Source organism: Protopterus annectens, chromosome 14.part0 (genome assembly GCF_019279795.1).
Source record: "Protopterus annectens isolate FY-2018-M chromosome 14.part0, PAN1.0, whole genome shotgun sequence".
In the NCBI taxonomy this organism is placed as follows: domain Eukaryota; kingdom Metazoa; phylum Chordata; order Ceratodontiformes; family Protopteridae; genus Protopterus; species Protopterus annectens.
In genome coordinates this window covers 307,572,294-307,586,048 of record NC_056748.1, presented here as the reverse complement: position 1 = coordinate 307,586,048, position 13,755 = coordinate 307,572,294, and the positions used below count along the sequence as shown (strand labels likewise).

The 13,755-nt window shown below is 35.0% G+C and overlaps 1 protein-coding gene across 5 annotated transcripts in view; it reads right to left on the bottom strand.

The window, feature by feature from the left end:
• The window catches only part of IKZF5 (IKAROS family zinc finger 5), a 282,876-nt gene that overhangs the window by 136,197 nt on the left and 132,924 nt on the right, over positions 1-13,755 (bottom strand). The gene's annotated exons all lie outside the window — the stretch shown is intronic.

The window sequence follows — 13,755 nt, the reverse complement described above, 5'->3', positions numbered from 1 at the left end:
GCTTCTGAAAACTTCATTTCAATACATTTAGGAAGCCCCCCCCCCCACAAGGAAAACAATTTAAGTTTTCTGAAAGAGAAGATCAGCAATCTGTCAAGCAAATTCAATTTTATGCTAGTCCACACTATGAGAAGTTTCTAGTTCATCTTGGAGTACCCTGGAACAACAAGGGAAGGGAGAACTAGAGGAAGGTGACATTGTTCATCTCATCAGGAAAGTGAGCAGGAAGGAATCTGTGAATCACAGTCCATGGATGAGTATGAGGACTCTGGGGTGTTATTTCAGAATAGCCAAGAGATAGACCTCAAGGTAATGGGTGAGATTTCTGAGATTAGGGAGAGTAGTGCGGAACCATATTTTTCATCTTAGATAAGTCGGCCCAATAAATAAAATTGTTTCAACAATCTAATTACTCTCGAGTCAAACTGTGCTTAATGCAGAGCTTGCATTAGAGACATAGTGGCTTAAATTTAAACAGCAAAACTGGTCTAGTCATGCAGTTTGGGTAGGACACAGATGTCAAATATGTACCAGTGGAAGAGATTATGCAGCTGTCCAATGACAGAAAAAAAAGCTTAGGAGCTTGGGTGTCTGCTAAACAGAAATACTAAGTTCAATATGTGCAAGAAGTTTCTAAATGATATTAAGGTGTTCTGCTACTAAAAATGATTACTGGGTTAAGGAGGTGACCATTTCTATACAGCACCTTGGTTACACCTCAGTTTAAATAACGTGCTCAAGTTACAGAGAAGATTTCAAGGAAGAAAACTGGTGGTGGACGGTATCAATAAAGACACAAACAAAACAGTAGTTTTCATGTGAAGAAGACATACATGCCAGCTATCTGTTAAATGGAAGAGAAACACAAAACCTATGTACTCACTACAATGAGAGATCTCTGTTGTCCGTTTATGTCCTTTCCTCAATGGATGGGTCTTTGACTGGATCTCGGAACTGGCCACAGCCACTTCCAAGCCCTGGATCTGGTGCTCAGCCCCCCCCAACCATAATCCCTGTGAACAGAATGAGCTACTTCAAATAGACTTTATCTGCTCAAAAAAGGCAATGCAAAATGTTAATATACATCTATCTGTAAGGTACCTTTAAAGAGCAAGTGACTTAAATGGTGGTAACTCTTGGTTTAATTTCTCCAAGTCTTTTGGGTTTCTACTATAATAATAGAAATGGACCCCATTCCCAAACTGAAGTATGATTATAGCTCATGAAATTAGCATTGTTTCAATCGTTGATATTAGCTAAACGTGTTCTTTGTAGCACCCGCAATGTGCCTAGAACTGACTCCTCCTGCAATTCATATAGAGTTACATGCATCAGTAGCACATCTAAACAAGACTGTAAATTCTTTATGAGACCCATTTTTCCTACTACGATTGGAACTGTCTGGGTATCCTTCTTCCACAATGCCCTCATTTCTGCCTGCAAATCCTGGTATTTTATGACTGTGTATCTCTGTACGTAAGACACTGTAATCATTAGGTGTAGCAAATCAATAATACTTTTGTCTTCTTTTCATAGACTACTATATCTGGTTTTCTTGAATCTATTTTTTTAACTGTTGGTAATGGATGATCCCATGTAATATAAACTTCATTATTCTCTTTGTGGCCCATGTTTCCAATGCTTCTCAGCTACTTCAACACTGTAAATGTTTATGCAATCCCCAGTGCAATAATCTTGTCAAATTATTATGCCTTTCAGTATACAAGGCCCCTGCCAATAGTGTATCACATCCAGCAACAAGGTTTGCAACTGTTTCCAGTTCTGTTTTATAGAACCTGCACTTGTCTGTTTCTCTCACATGCTCAGTGGACCTTGTCTGCTATCCTGGGCTGCCAATATTAACCTTTCATCTTTTGGTTTAAATTCACCTCTCATTAACCATTCCTACATCAGATCCTAAACAATACGTAGTTGTTCCAGTTTTCTGCACTTACAACTATATTTCTGCCTTTTCTACATTTTCTGCCTTCTTCTCTGATCCTTCTCCTTATATACTTTCATTTGTTTTTTGGCACATTCATTCAGTTGCAGGCCGATTTTTATCTATTTCTGGTTTGGTTTCCATTCCCGCTTGACAGCAATATGCGTCTGCTAAACTCAGCAAGGAGGTCACGTTAGACTTGTTCTCTTCATGTTTCAACAACTTTCACTAAGTTTGGATCTTAGGAGTTCACTATACATGTATGCAGTCCTATGACTGCAGATTTAAACATGTAATAGATTTTGAGGAGACCCATACCTCATTCAGAACGAGAAATATATAATCTTGGTAGACACTGATTTTTATACATCATTTGATAAGCACGAGGCATTTTTCTTCTTTTCCTGTCCAACTGATCCAATACCTTTTTGGGTCACTCAGTTACCCCAAAACTGTAAGAAGAGGAAAAACAAATTTGTGTATAGCTTGGACTTTCTTCCTAGATGTAAAAATAAAGTAAACAAGCACCACAACACTTGATAGTAGAACAAATTTATCCAAAGACTTTTCACCATAGAGGCTTCACCAGGCAAATAGTCAAACAGTAAAAGAAGCAACTTTAAATATCCTAATAAGTCTTTTGACTGAAACAATGTGACTTTTATAATTAAGGATTTAAAGAAACAAGCATATACACATATGAAAGATGTGCATGAAAAGCACAATACATACAATAATAAAAATACATAAAAAATGCATTAAATTTTTAATCATTTTATTCTCTCTCTTAATTCACTTAAAACTGATTTCAATGTAAAACTGTCATTAAACACCAGGAGTTTGCTGTGCCTTAAAACGAGTAATCCATTTGTTCTCATTTCAGTATTATTTTTAATGTTTCCCCCTCTAATACTTTCATTTTCTGTTTGTAGCATTAAAAAATAGAATTTGGGGGTCATGTCAGTATCCTTGATGTGCTTATAAAGTGTATTAGTTTCTATTTATCTTTGGATATCTGACGTATGTTCATAAATTCATTCCTTTAGCTTTCTATTCATTTCACCTATATAGAAATCATTACATGACTTACATACATGCATATAACTGATATTTTTGTATCACATGTTCCATAAGTCTTTAGATAGAATGGTACTCGTTTAACTAGATGAAAACATATTTTTCAGTGTAAATATACATACAAAATTGGCAATTATGGCATGTGCCTACTTTGGAAGATGTTACTTTGTTAATATATTTCTCCTGTTCTTTATAGCACAAAATACTTTTAAGATTAGCAGATTTCTTATAAAAAACGTTAAATGATCTGGAGTAATGTCTTTAAAGCTAGGGAAATATTGCATCATAAACCAATATTTCTTTATAATTTCTTGTACTTGACATGTTTTGGTGTCATAAGTGAGAACACATCTAACATTTGCTGTAGTATTATTACATTTTGTTGTTAGATTGTTGTCTACAGTTTTCTGATTGCTTAAAGAAACAGTTTTTTTCAGAAAAATATAGGTCTTATTAGATTTTCACTATTCCTTTGTACTTCTACAATTAGATTTTCACTATTCCTTTGTACTTCTACAACTAGCTTGTTAACATCTTTTTCTTTACATCCTCTTTGCATAAAATCTCTAGCCATAGCATCCAACTGTTTATTCATACCTTCTTTTCTAGTATTAAGTCTTGCAACATGTGTAAGCTGATTCTTAACTATATTATTGAATATGTGAGGGGAGTGCATATTGCTTTTGTGGAGATGTGTTTTTTTTAACCTGTTCTTTTAAATAAATTTGTTTCTATCTTACCAGTAGTTCCTTTAAATAATCGAATATCTAAAATGTCTATTTGTGTAAAATGAATAAAATGTTTAAAATGCAAAAATCAGTAGTTAATTAAAAATACAAAAAAAACATTAAAAGAAGCAAGAAAACCACTCCATATTAAAAACAAGTCATCCACAAAGCATCTGTAAAATAATACATTTTTAAAAAAATTCATTATTAGTTTTAGAGAGAACAAATTTCAACTCCCATTTATTCATAACTAAGCTGTCACAGCTATTTTCCATGGAAGTTCCCATGGCTATACTTCTACACTGTTTAAACATTTTTTCATATTGTATATATTTTTATTATTGTATATTTTATGCTTTTCATACACATTTTTTATATATGTATATGCTTATGGTTTAATGCTTAATTATAAAAGTCACATGATTTCAGTCACAAGACTTATTAGGATATTTAAAGCCACTTTTTTACTGTTTGACTATTTGCCTGATGAAGCCTGTGCAATGAAAATGTTTGGGTACTAGCAAGTGTAAGTTAATAAATGTGTTCCACTATTGAGAGTTATGGTGCTAAGTTTACTTCTTTTTACATTTACTCAAGTTTATTTAGTATAACCAGCTTTATCTGAGTGGCGGTACTTCATTGTTATTTTGACTTTCTTCCTAGATGCCAGGGCTGTTCTCAGTATTAATTTTAGTCTTCTAAAATATTACTTAGAGTTTTGTTCACATTTGTTCATGTTCTATTGTCAATCCTTCATCATTTCCCAAATATCTATATACTCCCTCTTGTAATTCCTTTACATGACATTTCTGTCCCAGACTGATATTTTTTTTGTTCTGCAGCTTTCCTGCTATAAATGTTACTTTTGCGTATTTATCAAGACCAAATGACATTCCTTTATCATCTGGGAAAGTTATGACTACTTCCACTTGTGCTTTCAGCTCATCTGACAAACTATAGTTTTAAACCATCCACAAAAAAGGTAAGTTGTTACACTTTGTTGTTTTCTGGGAGTCGAACTGTAACCTTGACCTCCTCTGTTAAGTAGACAGCTTAATGGATTAAAGAAAAATCAAAGAGCAATGGTGACAGAGAGTCACCCTGAATATCTCCATTTGAATTTTTATCCCTGGGATAATAATTTGTCATTTGTTGTGGCTTAGCTGCAAAGTGGTTTGCCACTGTTACATGGTCACTGTAATGTAATTATCAATGTAGGATGCATCTTATATATCTCTAAGCACTCCTTTAATGAATGTGGGATGCTGTCAAATGCTTTTTTGTTATCTATCCATGCCATACCTAGCGTCTTCCATTTACAATTCTCCATTATGAATATAACAAATGATCCTTTGTCCCATATGACTTTATTTTGTTACCCTTTTGTTCTATTTCCATGATTGAGTGTTCGTCTAACTGCCTATAAATTCTGTCAGCATCAATTCTAGTGTTTGGTTTACACATCGAAGGAAGGCAAGTTATTGGTCTAAAGTTTTTAGGATAGCCTGCATGTTCACTCTTAAGGAGGAGTATCATGTTTCCTGTTGTTAACCAAGTTGGTGTCTGTTCAGGGTATGCATATAAGTAGTTCAAACTCAGGGCTAAATCTTCATGTAAAGATGTTAACAATTTTAGCCAGAAGTTACATACTGCATCTGAGCCTAGGGTTTTCCAATTAGGAGCTTTTCTTCATTTTGTTTCAATTTCTCTGGCTGTTATTTCATCCCATTTCATATCCTGTACATTTAAACTTCTTACTGTTTCTTTAACTTCTTTTATCCATTCAGCATCTTTATTATGTTCCACTGGGTCTTCATAGATATTTTTCCAAAATGTGTCTATTTCTTCTTCTTTTTAAGTGTTTCTATTCCTTTTGCCTTGTTTCTCAATTCTCTATATAATGCTTTTGGGTCATCAATGATTTGCTTATTTCGTACTTTTCCATTATGTTTATCTGCATATCTTCTAAGTTTTTATGCTGTGCTGATAACTTTTGTAACAGTGTACAATAGATAATGGTCTGTTCTAATACTGCATGTTGCTTTTATCGCACCTAAGCATTTTTGTTGATCTGTTCCTTCTTCTAAACTCTTCTAACAGTGACGCTTCTTGTCTTAACTGCTTTCTAGTTTACAGTATTCGATACTTCCACAATGGCATTTGATTTTTTTCCCCTTTCCCTTACACAAAAATACAGGGCAGTAAGACTTTATCTGTTACTAATTTATATGTAATGTATATCCTATTTCTTTCTGTTATTTCACATGAATTTCTATTAATAGTCTTGACTACTGTGTTCATTTGTTTTACAAGACTTCTAACATTTTGGGTCTTATTGACTTTCTATAATTATTTCTTTCATCAATCTTAATACGTCTTTCCATCTCTGTTAAATGAAGAAACTCATCCCTTAGATCATACTCTTCTGAACCGAGGGCATATTATTTGTTCCCTTCTTCCTGTGGGCATTCTACAGTAAGTTCCAGAACATCTTCCTGCGACATATTCTCTTCAGCTGCATTTTATGTCATCATATGGAGACTCACTGGCCTATCACTGCATAACATTATCCTAGTCAGAATTGTCACCATTTTCCGTTTCTTCCCTTGTTGTGCAACTCCAATTGAACTTTTGTACTGGTTTTCTAAAAAAAAAGGCTGCAGAGTATCTTCATGAGGCAACTGATCAGTGCTTCCCATTCCACCCATTTTTCATTAGTATGAGGACTCACTGTTCTACCATGCTGTGAGATTATCAGTGCTGGATTTCTTCACTAAATCTCTCAACTTCATAGGCATACCTCTCAACTGCACAGAAATTTGCAGAATGTCCAGATTTTTGCCTTATATTTTTGGTCCATTTTTAATAAAATTGTGACTTTCTGGCAAATTATTGGCAAATCATTAAAGACTGAAGTTAGAAAATAATGACAAACATTTGAGTTTTAGACTTCATACCCTTCTGAAAAGTCATGGTAATGCAAAACCTGATATTCTAAGACCTTGCTAATTTTGTAAGAGTAATATTTTAAAACTGCCCCTATATTTTACCACTTTTTTATGGCTTTGTCCAGATTTCTTACTCTAAGAGGTTGACAGGTATGTTCATAGGTAATCCATAACTCCGGTTTCTATTTCTTTAACTTCTCCATTACTAATCCTCTTTTCTACTTTTCCCCTTTATTTTCTTATTTTTTTGTCTTGTAAAATTTTCTATATCTGGATGCCTTTGCCTGTATTTCTCTTCAAATATATTTGGTGCTGCTCTTTTTGTATTGATTAATTTTGCTTTCTCCTCTGCATAAATATTTGCACCACATTAAATCTCTTTTTCTTTCCCATGTGTACATTTCTTCTTCAGATGTCTCCTGCTCCACCTGTTTATACTTACTTTCGGGAATCATTGCCCTATCATGCTGTGACATGACCTGTATTAGACTACCTACACTAAATCCTTCACTTTGCAGGTATTTGTTTAACTTCTGCTTTACTAATTTTCTGTTCTGTGTTACCTCTTTGTGAATTACTTTCTGTATTGTAAAATTTTTTGTATGTGTGTGCCTTTGCCTGTACTTCTCTTTAAATATATATGGAGCCGCTTTTTGTATTGATTAGTTTAACTTTCTCCTTTGCATGGATACAACACTGTATCATCTCTCTCTTTCCCATGCCTATGTTTCTTTTTTATACCTTTCAAAATATCTTGGTTTTGTTGCTTACACTTTTGCACTTCCTCAGTCGCTTCTTTTTCCAAAAGGCCCAAGCTTTCTTGGTCTACTTATCATGAATCTATTGTATTAATGAACACACATTTGTATTTGAAACCTTTAACAGTTTTTCTTGTGCAACTATTTTTCTTTCCTCTAATTTCTCTCAATCTTTCTGAATATCTTTTATCTGGAAATTCTGGGCTTCTTGCATAATAGTAACAATACACATTTTTTTTTCTTATCCTTAACAGTCCACACTAACATCTTTATAGCTCTTTTTTAGCCTGTTAGTTTTTGTAGCCTACTACTTCATTCTACAACAGGGGAGCCATCCTTCCCCTGAGACTGGTCTAATCCCATTGTAGGAATGTTTCAGTGTCTTGAGGATGCCAGCATCCATGAGTCTACCAGGACTGGGCACCTTTTTATCCTGGGACTTGTGTGTCCAGCTGTCTTTTTTATTTTTAGCTATACAAAATATATTCTCTATATCAGTATCATCTTGGTGAGATTTGGTAAAAACAAGGTCCACCTTGTGAAGGTACTTAACAAGACTTGAAGATGAACTCAGTTTCAGCAAAACTAGTCTCCTTTGCTTGCTAATTTGATCATCTCTCCATTTGGACCCTCTTTCCTGTATGAGGAAAGAGGGACAGAATAAGACTAATTATTCAGAAGCCAAAGCCAAGTCATTGTGATCCATCTCAGAATGAAATGATACTAATACAAATATATAACACAGGTGAACCAGAGCAAAAACGGCTGTAACAGTTCTATTACTATAAAGTAATCACCAGTCCACAGTAAAAATCCAACTTCTTCTTTATTCGAACAAATAAAATAGACGAAATGAGCGCTTTCACGTATCCTTGATACGCTTCATCAGATTTCATTGTAAAATGAAGCAGCTCAACTTAAATAGTACTCTACAATCCTTCATTGCACCATTTATCTAATTAATTAATTAACAAATATCTTTCTTTAATAGAAGAGTATAATTTACTTTTAAAGCCATACTCAAATTTAGTACTGATAGCATTCATCCTATAGTATTGAGTCTATCAATTATAGACATTTTGAAATGTCTTCTGAAGAATCAAGCTGCATTGTAAGTTCTTTAAAATAGCATACTTAAAAATAAACGTGAAAGTTGTACATTGTGAATTCAAGTAATATGAGATATATATATTGTATATATATATATCTCAAATATTAAAAACAAAATATAACAATCTAACAGATATATTAATAATTACTAAGCAAATACTTAGATAGTATATTCAAACTCCTAATTATCTATGTACAAGTCATGTTTCATAACTACATATTTAATGCACCACTGAAGCAAACATTAATTACTTTCCCCATAACAGTTCATGTATCAAACCAATAAATAAATAGATAGATAGATAAATACGCTAATGTATAAATAAGTAAAAATAAATAAAAATCTGTAGGTGAATAAGTGAATAAATATATACATAAATATATCTAAGTATACATATGTAACACGATATATGTTATATCTGAAATCATATAAATATATAAACAAATACATAAAATCTTAAGGAAATGAAAATATGACGGTACTACTGACAATTCCTATCAGTTATGAGCATGTTATATTCTATTAAACTAATATTTATTTAACATATAAACTGTCTATAGATGTTGATACTATATATAAATGTAAATATAGATATACAAATAAATACATAAATAAATAAATGAATAGTACATATGTCTAGTCTTACTTATTTTATATAATGATGTATTATGGAAATAAGTATAAACATTAAATGGATAACTACATATATAGGATGTATTTGATCTTCATGCATCCACATATTATTTCCTTGTTACCAATTGATCATAGATATGTGGGTTATTTATTTATAATGAAATGATACTGTTAAACTATACTGCTACCAGGACAATATAAAGAGGGGAAGGTGGGAGGGAAGTTGAGGAAAAGACGGAAACAGATAAAATAGACCTATTATTATGGTGAGTACATAACTTTGGCATCTGATGATGTCTTTCTGTCCATTCCTCAACAGATGAGACAGAGTCCTCACCTACTTTTATACTTGAGAGGCCTCACAGAAGAATATGCCAGATCACAGCTAACCCAAAACAAGCCCTAGAACTGAATCACACATTTAAAAATTGTAATGGTAGACAAAGGTATGAACCTTAGACTGGTTAACTGCAGCACACGTCATCAATTGGAACAATTCTGTAGATGAAGCCACAGATCTGGAAGAGTGTGCTTTTGAATTAGAAGAAAGAAGAATTCCCTATTTTGGTAAACAAGTGAAATACACAGAGTCAACAATCAAAAAGGGTGACTTTGGACACAGCTTTTTCAAATTTAGCAGTGAAGGAGGACAGAAATAACGTCAGATTTTCTGAAGGGCTTAGTGCAGTGTAGATAAAAATGCAACTGATGATGAACATCATGTAAATGTTGGGTATATTCACACTTGTTTGAAAAACGTGGGAAGAAAACTGGAAGATTTATGGATTGATTAATGGAAGATTCCAAAGCCACCTTGGGGAGGAAATAGGGACTGGTTTTCATAGATACTCTTTCCTTAAGAAAAAATTACAAAACAGGCTTTGAGGAAAATGCATGCAACTCCGAAATTCTGTTTGCAGAACTGAGAGTCATCCACAATAAGGTCTTCCAGAATAAAAACTTAAGATCCATTTTTGCAGCAAGTTCAAAGGGAGGGCGAGTCAGGGCCTGCAAAAGAATAGTAATATCCCATGGAGGGTCTGGATCTCTAAGTGGAGGTCACAGTAAGAAAGTGCCTTGAAGAAAGGCCTTGAACAGTCTAAGGGAAGCTACAGGTATACAAGTCTCTCCTATCTGAAATGAAGAAATGACAGCTAAATGAACTTTAATAGTGGAAGAGCTGGCACTACTTCGAAAAAGATGTGCAAAGAAGTCCAAAATAGATGGAAGGGGAGCTGAAAAAAGGATCAGATTTTTTCTCTACAGGCCAAAATAGCAAACCAGTCCATTTATTTCTATAAACCCTCCTAGTGGAAAGTTTCTGGGAAGAAGATGAAATGTGTACAACTGGGGATGACAACCTGGACTGCTGAACGATCACTGGAATTGCAGAAACCATGCAGTTAGCTTGAGGACTGAATGTTTGGGTGAGGCAGCCCCAGTGGGCAAGAAACTAAATCTGGGTTTGAGCTCAGAACCCAAGTTGGGTGAATTAGATGAGGCCAGTAAGGGGTTATGAGGATTACCTTGACCTTCACTGCAGATGCTTTCTGTAAGAAGTTCAGAATCAGAGGTGTCGAGAGAAGGTGTAAAGGAGACCTGGTGACCAAGGATGCATTACAGCATCCCAAGGTGACTCTCCTTCGTGGGGAATTAGATGGAACAACTTGGTGCATTTGGTGTTGTGGGGAGAGGCAAAGAGATTACAACAAGGTCAACCTCACTGGCTAAAAATTCGCTCTATTACTGAGGTGCTAAGGAACCACTTATGAGGGAGCTATCTGCTCAACTTGTCCGCTAGTATGTTGGCTATTCCCAAGATATGCATTGCAATTATAAAGCATCGAGAAGCTATTAACCATTGTCACTCTCTCATAGCATCTCAACACAGAGGGCAAGATCTAGTTCCTCCCAGTTTGTTGATTTATCAAACTGACACGTTTTCTGTTTGTATGGAGATGACACCTGAAAAGCCTGCAGCGTTAGTAGGACTGCTCTTAACTCCAAAACAATGATGTGAAGACTGGCCTCTGTCTGAGACCATGTGAATTGGACTGCCTTTCCTAGATAATGTCCCAACCCATCCCATCCCAGCTGAGAAGAGCCTGTGGTCACTGTGGCTTGGGGAAAGGACAGAATGAAAGAATGCCCCCGTGTAACAAGTGGAGACTCTAGCCAACACTGGATGTGTGTCCTGCACATTTGTTAGATTTAATGGAAAGGATAAAGGTTGTGTTCCGATTGACCACTGAACTGCCATGGTCCACTGAAGAACATGCATGCAAAATCTAGCCGGTGGATTCTGGTAGGACAGAAGTTCTAGTGCTGGCTGATGGAGAGGAGATTCTTGAATGTGGAAGCTTCACTACGAGATCTTGTGTCCAAAGTTGCTCTGATGAATTCCACAGACTGAACTGGTTTTAGCCTGGATTTTTCTAAATTCACAAGGATTCTTAAGTCCATACACTGAAAAAGGCTTGTCTCCTAAGTTTGTCTGTAGGACACTCTTCAATATAAGTTTGTTTCTCGTCTCAATTAAAGCTCTCTGCCCAAAGGCTTCACAAAGGAAGCAAGCTACCTCTGGGTCACAAGTCCCCATTTCTCACGTGCGTCAGAAGTAGGAAGTTTGTGAGGCTGAGCAAAACACTTTTTAATATCTGATGGGGTGTCTAACATGTTGGTAGAGAGAATGATGTAAAAGAAGACTAAAGTATCTAGAAAAATATTACATAAAGATTTTTTTAAGTTTTGATGATATACTACTACGCCAGGGAGAAGATTAGTAATAAAAGGAAAGGAGGAGGGAAACCGATTTATATATAGATGGAATTATAAGGTAAAAAGTAAAGGGAAAGGAGTTACTTATCTAAAGGTAAAACTTCAAAAGCTTTTCACAAAACTCTCCTGAGCACCAAGATCTGTTGTAGCTCTTCTGACATAGTTCATTCTATTTACAAGGATTATGGGTAGGGGAAGAGCCCGAGTACCGGATCCAAAGTTTGGAAGTGGCCATGGCCAGATTTGAGATTGGATCACAGATCTATTCATTGAGGAACAGACAGAAAACAGAATGGAGGTTTGTGACATGCAAAAATATCAGATATATGGAGCAACCTGCATTTTAAAAGAAAATGATAGAAAAGGTAAAAACAGTATCACTGTGGAAAATTTCTGTGAGTTTAGTTAACAATAAAAGTAATGTGTTTTGGTTATACAGAGGCATGGAACCATGGAATGCTTCAGGCCCTCATGGAGTAAAGACTGTTGTTCACAGGTTTTGAGTACCATTCAAAGATATCAGTTGTCTATTAGTCTGCAGATATTACAAACCTAGCCAATAACCACAGGTCAGAATTAAACTTTGTACTTTTGTATCTGTGAGGTAAAGACCTTAATAATTATGCAAAAAAAAAAAAAAAAAGTTTTTTTTGAGTTGGGTTGCGATACAAGTATTTAAACAAGGGTGATGTTGCTGCACAATTGCTAGCTATAACTTCTGTGCGATAAGCTAGACAGTTGGGTTTATTTTATTAGCACGTAATGTAAGCCACTCATTCTTCTGCACTGTGCTGTTTAGCTTCATTCATTTGCAAGTTTCTTAAATGTGCAAAGTGAATATTACAAAGATAAATAAACCATCACCCAAGAAAAGTTTCACTTTCACTGCTTCAGTTATTTTTCACTTGCTATCAGAAGTATTAAATTGGTACCATGTAAAAAGTTATCATACAGTGATATTTACTTCATGACATATATTAATGAGCACTGCGTTGCATAGTATCGGTTATATAAATTTGGCAAGTGTGCCAGATTAGTGTTATTAAAACTAGCTATGTGTGAGATAGGCAATACAAAATTAGATTCTCAAGGAATAGACTCTATAACAGCAATATTCATTATTGTTGAGCTTTTACTCACCGACATCAATTGCTTCCTGGTCAGTTTTTCAATAAAACTAAATCTTTGAACACCACCAACTATTTTGGGGGGCTTTTAGGGCTTCTACTCTGACATCAGTTGCTATCTTGTCTGGTCAACTTTTTTGTTTGTCAAAGAACCCCTACTTAAAGGTAAAGATGGTGCCATGCTAATGCTCCAATGTTATCAGCTGATATATACTCTAAATAAAGTAGCCCTGCACTGTACTACCCTCAGTTCTTCTGCTAAACTTATTTGTTGTAAACAGTGCAAAATAACATGTTTTGTACTGCTAGTGCACCACAACTACATCCATATGATAGTCAGAAGACTACAAATGGAGCAAACTCATTCAAATCCACACTCAAAACAAGTTAATGGTAATGTGCTATCCACACTTCTGCAACAGTCTTTCCACCAAAGCTCCTTTGATAAACAGTGTAACCCACACCACAGTACTAGCTTTCCTTGAGAGAACATTTGTAGTACCTTCTAGTTGGAATCAGAAACATTTGGAAAACTAATCCAGACTGATGGACAGTTAAGAAAGATGTACTGAAGTACTACTGCCCTACCAGAGCTTGTCTATATTTGGGCATTTAACTCATACCATTTATACTGGCCACTTTGGATGCTACAT